This window comes from Corvus brachyrhynchos, unplaced genomic scaffold (genome assembly GCF_000691975.1).
Source record: "Corvus brachyrhynchos isolate BGI_N302 unplaced genomic scaffold, ASM69197v1 scaffold20, whole genome shotgun sequence".
NCBI lineage: Eukaryota > Metazoa > Chordata > Aves > Passeriformes > Corvidae > Corvus > Corvus brachyrhynchos.
This window is the reverse complement of record NW_008235735.1, coordinates 934,710-953,922: the sequence shown is the minus strand read 5'-3', so window position 1 is coordinate 953,922 and position 19,213 is coordinate 934,710. Positions and strand designations below refer to the sequence as shown.

The 19,213-nt window shown below is 36.2% G+C and overlaps 1 long non-coding RNA gene across 1 annotated transcript; it reads right to left on the bottom strand.

Moving 5' to 3' along the window:
* Positions 1–216: 216 nt before the first annotated feature.
* LOC108446468 lies at positions 217–3,902 on the bottom strand. The gene is made up of 3 exons (XR_001861658.1): positions 3,720–3,902; positions 1,429–1,503; positions 217–592 (listed from the first exon to the last, which is right to left on the bottom strand). It is a non-coding gene; the product is annotated as an uncharacterized LOC108446468 (long non-coding RNA).
* Positions 3,903–19,213: the final 15,311 nt, after the last annotated feature.

Below are 19,213 nucleotides of genomic sequence, written 5' to 3'. Positions count from 1 at the left end.
AATATTAATCCCCAGATTTAGTAAAATTTGAGTCCTTAAAAATTGCAGTCTTGGAGGTTAACTTAGGAATTTAGATGTCTCTTAGTCATTTTAATTATTTGTGATATTTAAAAGTATTTGTGATAGGCACCAGTATTGCAATATTCCACTATTGCTGCAGCTTTATTTATTTGTGATATTTAAAATATGCTTCCTAATAAGCACCAGCATCACAATTTGCAGTACTGCTGCTACTGCCAATTTAGTTTTAGCAAATTAGTTATGTTGTCAAAGCACTGAACTGTGTTGAATTACACCATTTGATTTAGAGTCTTCCAAGATGTACAGGAAGAGACATCTGAAACCTGATGCAAAGTTCACCCCCATAGCTCCAACTCTTATTTTCCTGCCCAAATCATTATATTGTCACATGAGCTATGGAAACAGCTGCTAGACTGAAAGAGAAAATAGAAGTAGTTCTCCTACCTGCCTCAGTAAAATGATTTGTGCTTTGAGGTTTTTGAATGAAGAATATCATTGAAGATCACAAAGAACAGTGATTTCTAGATTTGTCCGGGTAGATGTCAACATTTTCTTGATGGAGGGTATTTTTCTGTAATAGAGAGTGCAGAGTTCTTTAATTTTAAAACAGTATTTGACGTGGGGAAGGGAGAGGAGAGTTGGGAATATTTTCTATTTGAATATAGCTCCCATTATTTTTGAATTACAAAAAAATTATCATTTTGTAGTTATGGCTTCTTACTGTGTTGCAATGGAAAAAGCTAGCACAGTAGACTGTTTTCGAATCAAAAAGTGCAACAAGGAAAAATGATGGAGAATAACAATAAAAGCACACTGAACAGTGGGGTGAATGCTTCAACAGAACTTAAAGGAAGACAACTTCTAAAAATTGTCTTCTAACATTTACTCTACAGTCACACCAAATTTGAAGCTTTTAACTCCTAGGAAGTCTCATTACTCCCTGCCTTCCTCTAATTTACCAAACAGTGAATTATTTACATTAAACAGAATTTCTTCCACAGGAAAGGCTTGCATGATACTTAAAAGCCTGAATAAATCAGGGGCTTCAGCTTAAATGTATACCACCCAAAAAATCCTTTCAGTATCTGGATTGTATTACCTTATTCTACTACCTGTCCATCTGAATTGTTCAGGAATCCACACCAGAAATGCTAGACAATGTCTGTCTATGAAGCTGTGATGTTTTTTCAGTTAGAAAAAAATTTTTTTTTAATTCCCAATTTGCCACAGGTTAACTTTCCATACAAATTATGATGTACTACACCCAAATCCTTGCTATAGCAGGAAGCTCACTTCAGTCTGGAAGTCTTCATGTTGCACCCTGCAGGAATCAACTTATTTTCCATAAAGGGCTGGAAAGCCCCACAAGAACTGGTTTTGGCTGAAGAACTTCTCCGATGTACTTACTCGTGGACTTAGCCAGGTCAGGGATCTATCTTAGCTCCCTCTTCTTTGAAGTTCAGTGTGCAACCACTTGTACTGCTGCAAGAAGAACAGAAGAATCATCTGCCTATAGCAAGGACTCTCTTCTGGTGGGCAAAGTCCAAATTCCATTCTTCATACAAAAAAAAGTGAGGAATTAATGTTTGCTCAAAATTTCATCCTTGACTAGTGAAAGCATTGGAAGTGTACGTACATGTTTAAAAATGGAATTGTCCTAATTTCTACCAAAAAAAATTAGATTCCACCACCATTTTTCTTTGCCCACTCCTTTACTGGAGATCCAAACAGCTGAGAAAGCACGGAATAGTCTGTGGGAATGGTGGGCTAAGTTAAAAAAAGAGAATCTCTTGTATCTTCCCTAAGGTAAGAATACAGATCACACAGAAGAGTATTCTGAGAAAAATATTTCTTAGGGGAACACAGAAGACCTCAATTACTATCCAGTGAGGTGGGTAATACATGTTTGTTAAAAAACTATATGACTGTTTTTATACAAGATTTTACTTATCTATTAACTATCACATATTTTGGAAAACAAAAAGACCGCAGCAAAGTAAAATCCCACATTTTTCCCATATCTAAACAACAACAGTATTTCTGAAATGGAAATCCAGAGCCTCAGCAGATAAATATCACCACCTTTCTTCCTTCACTTTGTTCAGGGAATTTGTCATACCCTGCTTCTTCTGGTTTCATTCAGTTGGAACTTCTGTTTGCACAGTGATTGCTCTTTAACGGTTTGGGATTTAAACCAGTCCCTGAAGAGATAGCTGACAAAAAAGTGATGTTACTTTTTAGATCCTTTCTAATTATTTCTACCCTCACCCAGTACCTGCAAACATCTGATCTCCTTCACTGTGCTCCCAGCTCATTGAAATTGGAACACTAAATAAGAATATTCAAAAGATTGCATTTTGCATTGCTAAAGGCACCACTACAGTTACTTGACTCATCCTTCAGACTAAAAATAAATAAATAGATGCAGTCTAGGACAGGTGAAAGAAAGACACTATGGGGTTTTTTTTTTAAGGAGACTTAGTAGATTTGCGACCGACCTTTTATTAAGGAAGAGTTTCTAAGGGAATCAACTTAGAGAAATTACTTAATACTTAGTATGTATCTAATTGATTGCAGTTCTTTTTTTACAAATATAAACCAACATTTTCACTACCACAGTTGGTGGTTTGTATGTTGAGACTGAAGAGTACTGCAAGGCTAATTTCTCCTCCAGCACCTCAGCACTTCCTCACCCTTACTGAGACTTGATGCAAATTTAAAATACCCTAATAGAGCTGAGATAGTATTGCAACAATGTTTATCTATTGTATCATTAGGGTTCTTGTTACTGTAATGTCACAGTTCTGAGCAACAATTCTCATTTTATGGCCAGGTAATTGAGCTCTATGATACATTAACTGATTTGCAGGGGAAATACATTAAAAGCTGGTTGGAAAAGCGAATTATTCAGGATCTTCACTCTACTTGCCTTTTAGAGCTACCACACTAGGACCCCTGAAGGAGTTTGTTTTATCTCATGGCAGTGAAGCTACAATTTAGTGTTTGTCCAAATAACGTTCACATTCTAAAATGAAATTGAGGTTACTGTGGTTTCATGAGTTATAAAGGCATAGTTAAAGATTACTGCTGATTCTTAGATCAGGATCACTTCTCAGCTCAAGGAATATTTAGTGGGAAGAGCTAAGGCAAAAGACAGATTTCAATGAAGTGTTGCTGATAAAGTGAGTTATGAGTTACGTATGAAAATGTTAACAAGGGTGATCCAGTCAGAAGTCCTGGCTGCCTGTGATTCAGTCTGCAGCTGGTAGCACCCAGAGTGCCAGTGATCCAATCACTCCTGAGGAACAAATTTTTTGAAGTCACCACTGTTGTTTCAGGATCAGTGAAATATAGGACAGAGACAAAACTGATGGTACTCCCTCAGCATAAATAGAACTTTTCCAGTGATGAATTTGCCCCCTCTGGTCCTATCTTTGATATTCCTCTTTTAAAATTCCTGTTTTTATCAGCTTCTCATAAAAGGCTTTATCACTCAGAGAAGTGAATGTTACAAGTGTTCATTTGAACGAAATAAAGAATTAAGCAACATCTTCCCTAACCTGATTTTGTAGAAGTTGGTTTTGTTTCATTTTTTTAATGACCCCATGCAAAAGTAGGATCTGAGAAAGAAATTGAGAAGGTTGGCTAAAAGGAGTCAGCCGATAGTAACCTGCCAGTAACCTCCTGCTGCAGCTCACCTGCTGGAAGTCCGAGGTAAGAGGACAAGTGCTTCATTTTCAATCAAGTCCATATAAACCACAAAAAAGGCAGAGGGACAAACGTGATTCATAAAGGCAGCCGTCTGCGGCCAAAAGCAGCGGAGTCAGCAGCTAACGTTTCACTTCTGATGATAGCCCACTTGCAAAAGTTCCACTTGAGTACCTGCCGGAAAGCAGAGGTTGTTCTTCATTTATGTGTCAAACCATAACAGCCATACTTCTGTTGCTATTCAAAGAACAGGGGTAAACTCTGGGGTTTGTTAGCTTTAAAATAGTTTCCAATTTCAGGCCTAATAGAAGGCAAAATGGAAAATATCACAGGTAATAGTACTTAAAAATAGAAATATGGAAGAACACAGTGTTATACTCATGTTACCTACTGCTTTCTTCAGCGGAGAAAAGTCTTTGCAAACACATAAATACATCATTTTTCCCCCAATGGAAAAAAAAAATAAAAATCTATCTTATAGCTGGTAAGAAAAGCCATAAAACCAAAGAAAGCCTGATTCCTGTAAACAGCAAATATTCTTTAAAAATTCAGTTTGGGGAGCATAAATATTTAATGGCCTTGAGCATGTCTTAGAAGCTCAGATTTACTCAAAATAGTGTCAAGAGCAAACAAAACTGCAAAACAATCTCTTTAAGTAAGAAATGTCTTGTGAAAAAGAAGTATTTTCTTATAATATTTCACTATTTCACTTTATGGCTGAATCTAGCTCCAAATCCTAGAACAGCAACAGCGGGCGAGAGAGACAATGAGCACTCCTTTCGTTATTTGAATGACTGTAAAGTTTTGACATGTACAATATTAATAAAAAGAATTTATTCTCACAGGGTTTGGTTAGAATAACAAGCTGGTAACCTTGTATATGTTTAAGAAACAAAACGTAACATTTGAAATAGCAGGACAAAACCTTCATTAAAAAAATATATACATGTACTGCTAAGTACCAGATATCTATATATGTCTATATCTATAGATATCTCCAATTTCCCAATGTCTTGTTCTAAGTATTAGACAACTGGCTACAAAATTTAGATTTATTAGGTTATTTATTGACTATTAAGTGAATCCTGATTGATAATTAATATCACTGGGGACTATTAGTTATTACATATACATTGCCTAGTCTTTAATAAATAAACTTTAATAAGAATAATTTAAAATCTAAAATAAAAAAAACAATTTCTGGAACATTTATTTTAAGAAATTGCACTAATAAATAGTAAGACATTATATACAGTTAAATGACTAGCAATTAATTTATATAATCATGGTAACAGTCATAGATATGTACTACAATTATAAGTGTTATGACTTCAAGAGTTTATTTAATCATAGTATCCAAGCATTATTTTCTAAATAACACAAAATAATTTGTCTGATTAAATCTTTGTTTAAGAAAATATGCAATGGGTATGACTAAGAGCTAAAATCAATGGCAAGTGTTAGCTTGGAAAGATAGAGATCTACTGCTGAGAAGTAGGAACACACACAGAACATATTCACGTAGTTAACACACGTTCATACTATAGACATTAATTTTCAATAAATTTATTTCAGATAAAAATTGACAACTGTGGAATATTCTTCTAGATAGATTTTTGAGTGACCATAATTCTGTCTGAAAACACAGACTAGTGTGTTTTCAGAAACTGTCCTGCCTCTCAGAAAAATTATTCCATTTCTACTTAGAGTTTTAGAAAAATATGTGACCAAAATAAGGCTTCATTGCATTTCAGGCTTTGTTGCTCTAAGTAATTGTTGCTATTATTATGAATAATTATTATTTATTTATTTTTAAATTATCTCCATCTAATTTGGGTAAATTACTGAAAAAAGCAAACTAACTTGAATATTTTAAATCTCTCATTTTAAAATGTGATATTCCAGATAGTTCAGCTCTCTGCAACCCTTCAGGGTTAATTTTCATGTATATTTTCTGAGTTCAGAAGAAATTTGTAAATTATCTTAGTTGGGTTGAGTTAGATGTATGAGAACCATAGTCACCCCTCAAAATTTACACTCCTATTCTCAGCAATGATAATTTGATTTTTCTGCACAGGTTATTTTCATTCTAGCAGCAGCAAACCAGTTTAAATGGTGAATCACTTTGTGCTGCTCCCCAGGCACCACTAATCATGGTGATCTAATCTGCTCAAATTAACCCTCCTGCTGCAGTTCCACAGACAATTAACCCTTGTGTTGCAGTGGGTTGTGCAAATCAAATCTCAGCCCTTTACCATCATCTCCTGCACACTATGCACATTGCTCCAGGATCCATAATTGCTCATAAAGATTCTTCTTTCACATGATTACTCCCGAGATTTGAATCATGTCTGGGTAAAGTTCTGAGGAAAACAGAGACACCAAAATCCATCCATCATCTCAACACGTCTCAGTGTGATATCCAGGTCAGCTCCATAGGAGTGTCGGGGAGGCAGCCCCATTTCCTAGTTTGGAAGGACAGGCTGGGATGTGAAGATGTTTTCCTAGTGCAGTGTTACATGGCTGAGGACAAAATCCTCTCACCACAGCTACTTTAACAGCGTCTTTTGACATTGCTTGTGCTTCACAGCCTGTTAGGTGGCACTTCAGAAAACATACTAGAACTGACCACAAGACAGACTGTTAAACTTCTTGACAATTAGTTTGACTTCCTTAGGACTTAGTGGACTAAAAACTCACTGCCCTGTGTCTACTACTCATGAAGGGCCCTGTCTTTGTCCAAGACAGTATGAAATAAGAGAAAAGTGGATTTCTTCCAGGTCAAAGTTTGTGCCATACCTGTGTGGTCTCTCAGATCCTTGGTTGGGAGAAGGATCCAAATCGTATTTGTTTACACAAATATCTGAACTGAAAATCAATAAGGTAATAAAATCCCCTTGAATAACCCATGTTTTTTCCTCTTGAGAGTTTTCCTGACTTTGGCCCAAGCTTGCAGAGCCATGAGAGAGAGAATTTCCCAGAAAAGAGATAACAGAGACATAATAGAGGGCAGAAGAACACACCAAAGAAAGGGAGGCTCTGGAAAAAGGTATAAAAGACATATTTCACGTTATATAGTGAAATTAATATGTATCATCCTTGGTGGTCAAGAGACATCCTGATGAGCTGAATTACAGGTGGCCATAGAGCATCCAAGCCAAGGGATGGGATGTGAGAATCTCCTTGAGTATCCGCATGATCCTCAGGTACTGATTTATCACAAAAGTAGATATAAAGCTGACAGTAGTTATACACAGTTTAAGATTTTATGACAGATACATGAATCCAGAGACACATTCAAGACTGTGGACTGCTTACAAATAGCTCACAAAAAAAAATCAGCTCTAAAATCAGCTTCCACAAATTCTATGGCAAAAATCCTTTAACTCGTGTTCTTCTGTATGTTACACAGAAATTATTGCCTTTGAACTAGTCATATTTTAAAACTGAATTTCTTTAATGGTAAGAGGGTGTTTTACAGGGTAAAATCTGCTTCTTGACTTAATTAGCAAAGCTCATGCAATCAGGTCTTTTAAATTGTGTTTAAAACCTATCAGATGCTATTTACAGATAATAATCATATAAACACAGACTAAGTTCATTTCAACTCTTGAAGGACAGTCATGTAACTTTCTTACACCACGCTGCATTGACAACATTGTCATTCAGTACAGATACACAGTTACAAATCTGTAATATAGAGTAAGCCCTGCATTCAGCAGCAACAGGAAATTTAGAAAGCAGTGGTTGTTAGAAGCAGATGGACGGGTCCCTTGCATTACAGCTTAGAGGGGCTGTGATGCACTCCTCTAAGGCAGATCTAGAAATGGATGGAAAAAATACAAATTACATTTCAGCAACCATTTCCTGTGTTGCGCTTTCATAGCCCAATGCAATGATTAGCTCTGCCATGCTTCAAGGGACTTCAAAGTCATCATTAGTTGACAGTAAATAACCAGAATACTGCTTAAAATACAAAATAGTTATCAACATATTCCAAATGTTTTTAATTTAAGAGATTATTAGAAGATCACAGGATCATGGCTGAGTCCCTTGAGGATTTTTCCATCTGACAGTGCAGCCCCACGCTTTGTGGTCTGACACATAATGCTTCATGCTGCATTATCAACACTTTGGGACAGCAAAGATATTAAACCAGTCTGAATACATTGATGTGCAGGTTCCTCCCTCACTGTGCATTCAGTCATTCCTTTAAATTAGAGACATTTACCATTTTGCCATCTACAGGAGGGGTTTTATGTTGTTTTGCTGAGAAGTTTAAGAAAGCTCTCTCTGCAGGCGACAATGGATTGCACAGACATACAGAAAAGCTCAGATATTTGAGAAAATGAGAAAGTTTGGTTGTCTCACTGCATTTAGCCTGAGACAGAAATGACAAGTCCAAGTTCTCTCACAATTACCAAGCTAAAAGGAAGAAGCAGTGGGACAAGAAATAGAACCAGTGCAGCAGCATTTTAACCTGTTCTATCCAAGTGTTAACACTTTTCCATCACATTATTCTGTGTTAAACTTGAGTATTAAGCTGACCTTTTGGATACCAAAGGATAAAAATGCTTTAAAACTTCTTGTCTTTCAAACACGAAGACACATCCAGTTTCTTTTCTTTCATCAGGGACAGTTCCTTAAGCCTTATGTTGCAAATTTTCCTGCCAAACTCTAACAACACGTTTTTTCCTTCAATCCTCTGTTATTTGTTCTCCCCAAAGACTCAAGAGCTGGGATCAAATGAAGCTTTTCTAATGCTCTTTGCTGCATGGCTCGTGACTTAGAAGGGATAACAGTGGAGCTTATATGACATTAACCTTAACTTGAATTTACACTGAAGGAATTATATCCCAACAACAGGCTTTGGTTTTCTAAATCTGACGTAGCAGAGCAAGTGCTACAATTACTGTCTTCAGTGATCAAGCTCAAAGCACAACAATCACAAGTATCTGGAGCAATAAATCACAATCCATGAGTCTGGGGAAAAAAAGACAAAAATATGCAGCAGTACCAACACAGAGCAACTGCACAACTCTCAGGAAGACCTTTAAGAGGCCTCAGATTGCAGTAAGACTGCCACACACACTCCCAAGAAGTCAGTGAATGCAAAGTGTTCCGCATACTGCATGTAAAGACCAATCTTCATTTATGGGGAGGTCTGTTTGTAAGATTTGATTCCCAAGTTAACTACAATTATGGCATAAGGTTTTAATTTCTTTATGGCATTAAATTAAGAATTTTTCCTTTGTCCTGGAAATGTTCTGAACTAATTCCATATTTAAATAACATGAGTAAAATCCCTATCTGGGCTGAAGGACACTAAATATTCACAAGAACATGAACAAATCCTACAGGCGGGTGTCCAGTACTGCTGCAGCTATAACCCCAATAATCCCCCTAACACAGCTGAAACAGAGTTCTCCACTTAGTCTCCACTTTTTTACTGTGGGGATTGCTTTAATCTATTCCCAGTACTTAACTGCACTCTGCTGTAAAAACCCACAAAAAATTAGTCACCACTGCAGAGTTTGCAATCTGAAATTAATGCCAAGAATTAATTAAGCATTAGGAAACAGAAAGAAACAAAAAGACAGCTGTGGTCACAATGCTGGGATGCAGTCTCAAACATAAGCCACCTGAGCATTGGGGCAGCTTCTTTTGGACATAACACCAGCAAGGAGTTACAGGAAAAGGCTGGAAGGAAGGTAATTAAATCAGTTTGCAGATACTTAGAAGCTAATGGTGAAAACAGCATATTTTTTTCCAGCAGTTAATAAGTGGATGATGAAGGCTGGTATCACAGGTCCATTGAGATGGAATCAATAGTTTAATGACAATTGAAATAAAGCTCAGCAACAAAAGTACCCAGGAAGAGTGGAGAAGTCCCTTTCTGATACATGATACCACAAGTCCGCCAATTTAAGAGAGTAAGAAGGAGAACATGTGAATGACTATTATCCCTAGCAGAACACCAGAAAAGCAATTGAGAGGAGGAGGCTATATCCCCTGACACTGACTGGGCAGAATAAGCAAGTAGAAAGCTTGACCTGTACTCTTCCCACAGAGGTAGGAAAGATTACATGAGGAACTTTTTCCTTACAGAAAACATGACCTTGTGCTTCTTTACGAGTAACTTTTCATTCATATTGGAATTGGTCAATTAACATTAAAAATGTAAAAGGAAAGGCTATAAAATCTGCCTCTGGGATCATTCATTTTTAATCTTTTTTTTTTTAATGGCCAAACAAAAGCAAAAAAACAAAAACAAACTCTGTCACACTCCCTGCTTTGAGGTGTGGAGCTGCATAAAAGCAGTTACCTATTGAAGTCAGAAACACAAACAATATAACCACAGGATCCTGTAAAGCTACAAAGCAAAATCTCAAAGGCCGTCCCTGCCGGTTTTGTCCATGCAAAACCACCTTAATTCTGAAGCCAATGAGTGTGTGGGGACATCAAGATATTCCTCTCCACAACTAAGATCACAAAAAAAAAATATAGAGGCACTGATTAAAGTTCAGACTTCAGAATGTTCTTATGAGAGGTGGTCCTTTAAAATCTCTTCATTCTGACTTTCCACTAGAATGTCTTCAGAAATAAAAAGCAACTCCAGCTTTCATTATTTCTATGAATACTAATTTCAAAAACATCACTTCTGGCTTTTGGTCCAGACTCCACATCATTATAAGAAGTTCAGCAGCTTCTTCAGCATTGTTATCTAATTGTGTCATGGTTGTTTATATCATTTAAGGTTGGATATTAGGAAAAAGTTCTTCACCAAAAGGGTTGTCTAAGCATTTTCTGTTGCAGACACTTCTAAATGCAATTTAAAGCATCTGTTAAAGCAGTGAAGTTATCTGTGACGAGTTATGCACATTTTATCCCGCTACAAAAGATTCAAAGTAAGATATGGGAATAAGTAACTCTAAACTGCCTTAGCTTCCAAGCTCACAAAGGTCATTATATTTATCAGAGAGTCTCAAGAAAACTCTCTGGTAGTGTCAGAGTACCAAATGTGCTCCCTGAAACTTGAGGAAAAAAATGTGTTAATAATTTAGCAAGTTTTCTCCTTTCTATTTCTTGAACCTCATGAATTTAATTTTGGTTTAAATGACAACCTCCCTCATTTTTCGGTCTTTCAAAGAGTACTTCAAAGGAAATCTAAGTTTTCTGAGTAAAAATAAAATAATATAAAATTATATTATATTAATTTATTTTCTCTTTGTGAATCAATATTAAGAACAACTGATGTAAACAGAGGTGTTATCACTCCATATTATGAAAACTCAGGTGTATTTACCATTAAAAATGAATTGCAATAATCAGTGTCCAAGAACAGTTGTTGTCCTTCCTCTTACTGTCAGAGAACAAGTGTGAATTTTTTCTGCAAATGAAAGTTTAGTGGCTATTTTCCAATTTGATTTCCGCTGACCACGTGTGCAGAATAAACCGACGCAGCAGGATAAATAATTGTGGCTTTTTCTCTCTAGACAGATAAAGGCTCATGATCATTAACAGTAAACAATAACTGCCAGCAATAAACATTTACTGATACTCATAAAAATAATTGGCCATTGTGAAGCTCAACAAATTTAAGACAATTTCACATTAAATTGGTGGTTGTGCATTTAAGAAGACAGTATTTCACTGAAGGACAGGAAGTGATAAAACAGCCACTATCTCCTGATTCTGGCTGTTTAAAAAGACATTTTCTGAAACAGAGCATTCTGTTTTTTTCCTCCTGCATACTCTCCAAGGAATCACCATGCCTTGCCCAAAAATATAATGGGCGCTACTCTTGCAGAAAAGTTGTGCAAGTAAAGCAAAACAAGTCCATTTTATAATTGCCAATTTTGCAACCAGGCAAAACTACAACTAATGCTCTGTTCAGGGAGCAATTTTGCTTGGTTTTCACCAGTCAGTGTCGTCCTCAATGCAAGAAAGGCAAGAAATTACTTTTCTCCATTCAATCCACGAAATACACGGACCAGATGGGTGCAAGCTGATTGTTTTCCTCGGAACATGTTGGTACTACACAGTTATTAAGCCGGCTCTGTGTCCGTCACAATCAGACCAAAGATTCAGATTCAGGACAGGACTTAATCATTTGTCAGCCCCAGTCATCTGAATGTCCCACAGTTACCATAAAAGTCACAGAAACATACTTTTTAAAGGAAAATTGGGAATGGGTGAATTTTTAACATTAACATTTTTTTTAAGCCAAGAGATCCCAGAGCAAGAAAATAATTAGACAGATCCAGTTCACTGTATGGTCAACCATTGGATCATACATAAATCAATTTAAGATTTCAAATTATGGCAATGCACTTTTTAAGTTTTCAAGTGGTTATTTGTACCCACTGCTAAAAACCATCATTCAAAGTGTGGTTTCAAAAAAGACACCTTCAACTAACTTGGCTTACTTTTCCGAAATCCACTGGATGAAACAATTTAAAAGGCAGAATGCAATTTTGTCCCAGGTACAAAGAGCTCTGTGGCCATGAATTAAATCAATAAATCAAATAAAAAATAAATAAAAACTTATGTACAAATGTAGAGAAAAAATGAAATGCTACTTAAATGGAAGCATTGACTTCAGTCATACCAATTTTTAGATAAATGATAAGAACTGGAGAGGGAAAGTGAGGAAAAAACATCGCTTACTTTTAGTTTCAGTTAAGGCACACCTGAAATGAGAGTTAATTACTATACAAAAATAACTCTCCTGTTGGAAGTCTCAACTCAAATGAAGTGCTAGAAATTAAAGTACCTAAAGTCGCTGCAATTTTAATATCTTTTCATTTGACTGCTGCAGTATTGCTCTTAAAAGTAATCAGCGTCTCTTCATCTTCGTGATCATTATTTCGTTAAGCATCCGCTATCATGTTATCAAGGTCTTGAAGCATTTTTGAGCTTTATTGATCATTACCTGGCATATGAGCCATCAAAAGTCAGATCCTGTGGATATTTAAGTTATAAGTGTACTCATGAGAGAACTCTGGTAACAATAGTTGACATCTGCATTAGTCCACAAGAGGAGCAATCTCAGCAGACTCTTTGCTCCATAGCAAACAAAATTTGTTTTGACAGATTAGGCTACCTTGAAAGAAGAGCATGACAAAATATAAATATACTGTCACAAAAACCAGACTGGTAATTCAGCTGAATTTAAACAATGAAATCACAAAAGTGATTTTTACATCCCAAAAGAAAATAAAAATAATTGCATTTAAAGAAAATCTTATTTTCTCGTGATCCAACACTCTTAAGATCCCTATGTTCCAGAAGAATCTGACGTAAATAACAGAAAATTTCAGATTACAGAACTAAGGTGAAATCAGTTGCTTGGCTTCCTTTTCTATGTGGACTCAGCAGGCTAATTTGTCAAGGACGTTCTCAGGGTGGTAATAGTGCTTGGCAGTAATATGTATCTGTAAAACTCCAGCAGAGCAAATAACTGGAATAAGTGTCAAGAAAACTCAGTTATCTGCTGTACTAATAACCACAAGGATGTACACATCATGCTGAGAAAACCTCCAGAAGGAACAATGTCATTACCTTAAAATTTCAGGTTGGCTTGATGAGCTGTTTCTTCCAATTAACACAGAAGGAAATTGCTGGGTAACTACCACCCTCATTTAGGAAGTCTGTCTAATGTTCACACTATGATGAGTTCTGAAACATACTTTTTTTTGAGGATCACTACATTTAAAGCAACATTAAATCACATATGGCAGCTACAAATTTCATCTCTTCATGCCGTAATCACAGACCGAAATAAATGTCTAAGGAGTGTTCACACATCCAACAGAAAAAGTAAAATACCTGAAACTGCCTCTGATCAGAGCATAAGTTAAATTTTCATTTTACAAAAGGCTGCCAAAATTCTGTTTCCGTGTTGAAAGTCTATATCCCTGGTAATTGTGCAGTTAAGGGAATGAGCACAATACTATAAAATGGTGTCTTGCAAATAGCATGAAATGGTCACTTCTGTCCTTTTCAATATTTGTTTTTCTAAGGATTAATGAAAGCGGTGGTACATACTGTGTATAACTTTCTCTATGAATTTGCATTTATAACTTTTATAAATTAGTATAATTTTGTGTGTACGAAGACTTCTTTTCACAGGATATTGTATTAGAAAAGAAAGCTAATCCTCATTTTCAATGAATATAGTAGAACACTAATTTATTGATCTATTTTGTGTTACTGGTTGTTTCTTCTATGTGAAATTTTGAAAATTACTCCCAAGAATTTTCAAAATATTCCATAGAAAAAACCAGTTTCTTTGGGCTAAGATGTAAGGTGTGCGTAGTTGAACGGTTTCATTCCACATGGTTACAAGCTGAGCCTTGACCAAATTGAGACGAGGAAGGCAGTGCTTTTTGCAATGGAAAGATCTAAATAACTAAACCCTTAACACAAGAGAAAGGTTCACAGAAAAATTAAAAGTCCTTGCTGAGCCAAGACAGGTAGAGGAGATCATTTTATTTAGTAGATAGGAAAGCTCAGGTCAGAATACTGACCACTTTTCCTCAAGAGCAGCATCCATTGAAACACAGTCTGAAGGTAGAATAAGGTTACGCCTTCCCAAAATGGAAAAAACCCCTTCCAATCTGACCTAAATTATGTAATCATCTAGACTTATCATTTAAAATTTTGAAAATAGTATCCAAGACTGTGAATCCTAAACTTTGAGCTGATTGACTGATTCTTTTGTTCTAATGATTTCCCATTATTTTCCCTTTTTTTCATTTTAGGCAGAATTACTACGAACAGGAGACAACTATACAAAGCTGCTTAGAGAGAAATAAAAAATTAGCACTTTCAGGATAGTTTTTCATAAACTTGAAAATAGAGGCAATGAAGTTTACTCATGTCTGTAACACAGGAGGAAACATTTCAGTCTACATAGAAGAACTGGATATGCACAAACAACTACATTAATGGAGATTATTCTGGAAGCTGGATGGCCCACGAGCACTGGGATGTGTCTCACATCAAAGTTTTGAACGTAACTAAGGGTGCAAATGACTACAGTGCTGTGATTTAAAAATTTATGCCTGAAAAATCACTACATCAGAGCAACTTTTAGATCAGGAGTAACCTCTCATTGAAATTATCCAAAAAAATTGGATAGGGTGAAATGATCATGTCGCTGAAATATTTCTGATTTTCAGGAAATAGAATACAGTCATATTCAGTGACATTTAAAAAAAACGTGGGCACAACACATTCACATTACAGCATGGTACAGTCAACAACGTTTCTCCTAATCTCCAGTGTCTCTCATAGTAGTAATGGCAGGATGAAATTACCAAACTTAAAAATACTATGTAAGAACTGGTATTCTCCCTCATGTATGGGATACCTCTGTCTACTTCAGAGAGATTTATCCTGAGCTTTCTACAGTCTCTGTAAATACTGTAGACATTAAGCAACCACTGGAGTGTTTCATATGTTCCCTCAAAGCTTATTCCAGTAGTTTATGCTTCCAATAGGTATCAGAAAGAGCAGAACTCAACAGCAAGGGGTGGGATAATTGGCTAAAAATAATAGTATTATTGGCACATGAGAAATTAAAAGAATATTGATTACCTAAAGGATCTGAAATACGCACCTTATCAAGTGCGACTTCCATACTGAGGCTTTAAAACAGACACTGTAATTTATAACTTCTAATTTTGAAGTCATGTAAATCTGAAGTCCTCAGCCTCCCCCTCCAAAGTAATCAACTGAGACATATTTGCTATTAAGATTTTATACCGTGGCCTTATTGTTTACAATGTTTCTTGCCAGCAAACATACTGGTTGCATGAATACCTAAACTCAGTATATCCCCCACCACTTGTAAACTGTTACAAAGAGAAATGGTTTTTTTCTGTGCTAATTGTTGACATTATAAGTTACCAGGAGTAGAGTGAATATGGAGTAAGATTTTACACAGCAAAATAAAGAATGCACATAGACATTAAACCCTGGATCCCAGCCCTGAAATCCTATTTTATACTCATTTCTTTGTCTTAGGGAAGACATTAGGACAGCCTGTAGCTTACTAGAAATAAAACATTGACACTGACAATCCTAGTTTAAGCAGCTGTTCTGCAGATGCAAAGGAAGATTTAAAATGTTTCCTGGACAAGCAGCCTGAAAATTGCTCCCTCACAGATGAATAAGCATCAATACAAAATACACTGTTACCAACCTTGTATTTCTATATAACAGATAATGAAAAACCATCTGTCCATTGTAGTTATTTGCCAAGCAGCCAGACTAGCATACCATTTTACTATCTGTATTTAAGATATCCTACTAGTAAACAATATTTCTTAACTGTTTTCATTCTGTCTGCACACACTCAATAAAAACTTCATCATTTAACCCACCTCTTTTCAAGGTCAGTCATATACATAAAAATATTAATTCCTGAAAGTATAACTGTGCTCCTCTTATGTATTTGGAGAAGAAAGAGAGCTTTAAATTAGTCAAAATTAGTGTTAATATTTTATTCTGCAGGAATTCCTCAAGTTAAGCATAATATTTCTATGGACTTTTTATGATCAATATCCTGGGCTCTCAATGTCTAATTCTACTCCTAGTTGTCTTTCAGGTGTCAAAAGCCAGTGGGTATTAAGCGATCAATTGTATCCAGCACTACTTTGGTCCAAAAAAGAACAGAAAGAATATGTCTGCAATTAAAATTCACACAATGGAGTATTTTAAGTGAACACATTTTAGTATCAGTAGCAGCACATGTCGATGATGAAAAATACACAATGGCATGGTACTCTGCGCTGTATTATGCAAATGGATGCAGCAAAGGTCAAAGCTTAGCTCAATCTCATAATAATGTGGTCTGCAGAGAATAATTAATTTACAGTGTGCTTTCTTATATTGTATACCACAACTTTCTTTTTTATGTTGCAGAGAGAAATCATATCAAACGTTTTCAATTTTCTCTTTGGGGACTATGGGGGAAGGGAAGGCACATTTCTTTGCTTTCTATTAGTCTAATAGTAACACCAAGCTAAAATTAAGCACTAAAAATACTGTGTTTTAATTGCTAAAATGCTGTTAAACTTTGGGGTTTAGGAAAGAGATTTCCATGCCCAACAGCTGCCTTACATTACTACAGCAGAAGTGTTTGAACAATTTCCATGAAGCAAGCAGTACTATTATTATATGTTTGTAAATTACTGAAGCCTGTGCTGGGGATGGGAAGTGCCATCCAGAGCACAGAGGTTATCAAGTTAGTAGCATAAAAAGCCAGGATGATAACCTGCGTCTGAGGTGCTGGTGGGAAGTTGGAAACCAGTGTTCCCTGAATTCTGGTCCTGTCACTGTAAACCCCATCTTCTCTGTACACTGGTCCAGCTCTATTTTCCTCTGTCTGCCAAAAAGAACAACAATTTCTTGGCTTTGTAAGAAAAATACCCTTCAAGAGCTGATGTTCAGAGCAGCCATGCAAAGACTTTTTCACACCTACTTTTAAATACACATTAAACATGTAGAGTTTTAGGAGGAGTGGTCTTCTGACATAAGCCTCAAGAGAGCAGATCTCTAAGCAATAGGATGAGATGTTTGTGTTCTTTCAAATCCAAGGGATCTTATTCCTTACCCTCAAATACTTGTACTGTCTTGTCATTTTGAGCTGGAAGCTACATATAGGTGCTTGGGAATCAGGTGGGGTCACACTGTACAGGTGACAGAAAACTACCATGATAAGGAAGGTTTAATTGGTCCCACAGTAAGTCTGTCATTCATCAGGAATTTTAAGTCCCCAATTCTAGCTTCAGTTTGTTTAGCTTATTTTCCTTCATATTTTCTAGGAAGGTACATGCTTGTGGTTGTTTCAAGGGAACCTGAACAACATGTTCTTCATGTGATCCAGTGGTCTCTAAAGCCCATTCCCTACTGTTTGCACAGGTCAGAACAACTCTTGTGTGGTTTTTATCGCCTTTATGTGAGAAACTTGCACACAGGCAAGCACCTTTCTCCATCTCTAGAAGTCATCTATCACTATAACCTCTAGTGTCCATCACAAGATGCAGAACTAGACCAATGGCAGTGCCATCAAAACTAACACAGATCCTGTTGTCCTTACGTCACTTATCTTTACACACTCCAAACAAAACACCAGCAATTTCCAGGGAAGGTGAAAATGCTGCAGAGTAGTTAATGTTGACAGTAGTTGCTAAAAGGTCATTTGGAGACATTCATTAGTTGCTTGCTGTAGCAGACAGTCATTATTATTGGCAGCAGAAATTGGCAGAAAGCGCTGCTATTGTCAGAAAGCATTAAAAGAGTGTCATTTGTCAATACGTGCTCTTCTACAGAGCAGCAGGCTAAGAGAACTCCATCTTTCAATTTAAGTGGGAAAAAATTAGCAAGAATATCCTGATGTACTTTCATCTGCATCTCCTGATATTGGCATTAAAGATTCTTTAGGAACTCTCTGTCAGCTCACTATCCTCTTTATCTGGGAGCAGAAGACCAAAAGAATATGCAGAAAGATTTTATCCTAAATCTCGGTTTCTGGGATTCTGCTATGAGTTTTTCCAGCATGAAGAATCTCTGTGATTGTCCACCTATTAGTCAGGCACATTTAACACTAACTCTATTTCTAAGTACAGATACTTAGGTATTGCTATCTAAATGCACTCAGATCTGCTTGCCCTGCATTGGTAAGGGGAAAAAATATATTAAGATTCAAGATCCCTTTTTTTTCTTGCTGCGTTTGAGCAAATGCAACCATAATACATTTCAGACTCAGAAGGTGGAAGTAAAGTGTAAATCCAAGTTGCATCTCTATAATTTTCCGTTAAGGCATTCCAATAATGGAATTAATGAAACTTTCATTTTAATGCTGTCAAGTTACATTAAAAGCATTATCTAGCCCTCCCCAAGCCTACATTCTAATAAATGTCAAGTCCCCAATTATTAGATATTTAAATATTTGTGCTAAGAACCTTTAATAATGAGAATACACACTGCAGATGTGTGCTATTGTACTATTAAACTGAGATAAATAACCTGGGACAATTATTCCCAGTCTTAATAAAGCTGATTTTCTAATCAAATGTCAATAAAATGACTTGTTTTTAATATAGACACAATTACACTAATGATTTAGAGTTATTCAATAATAGCTTTCAGAATGAACACAGAAGCACTGTTAATTTTTTTTTTTTTGGTGACACCCTTCCTTCTCCTACTGTCTTCCTTCACCTCAAGCACTCAGAATCCTTTTCATTCAGTAAAGCAGTCAAAGGCTGGTACTTGACTTGCATTTCCATCTCTGTCCCTGTCACAAGAAAGATGACAAAAGCAAGAAGATGGGAGAGATAGTAGCGTATTTCATTGCTCACCAGCCAGCTCTACATTTTCAATTAGGACGTCCCAAAACTTTTCTGCGAGAAAGAAAATGAGCAATTGTTTTAGTACACTTTCCCCATCTCAGTCCTTCATTTGACTGTCT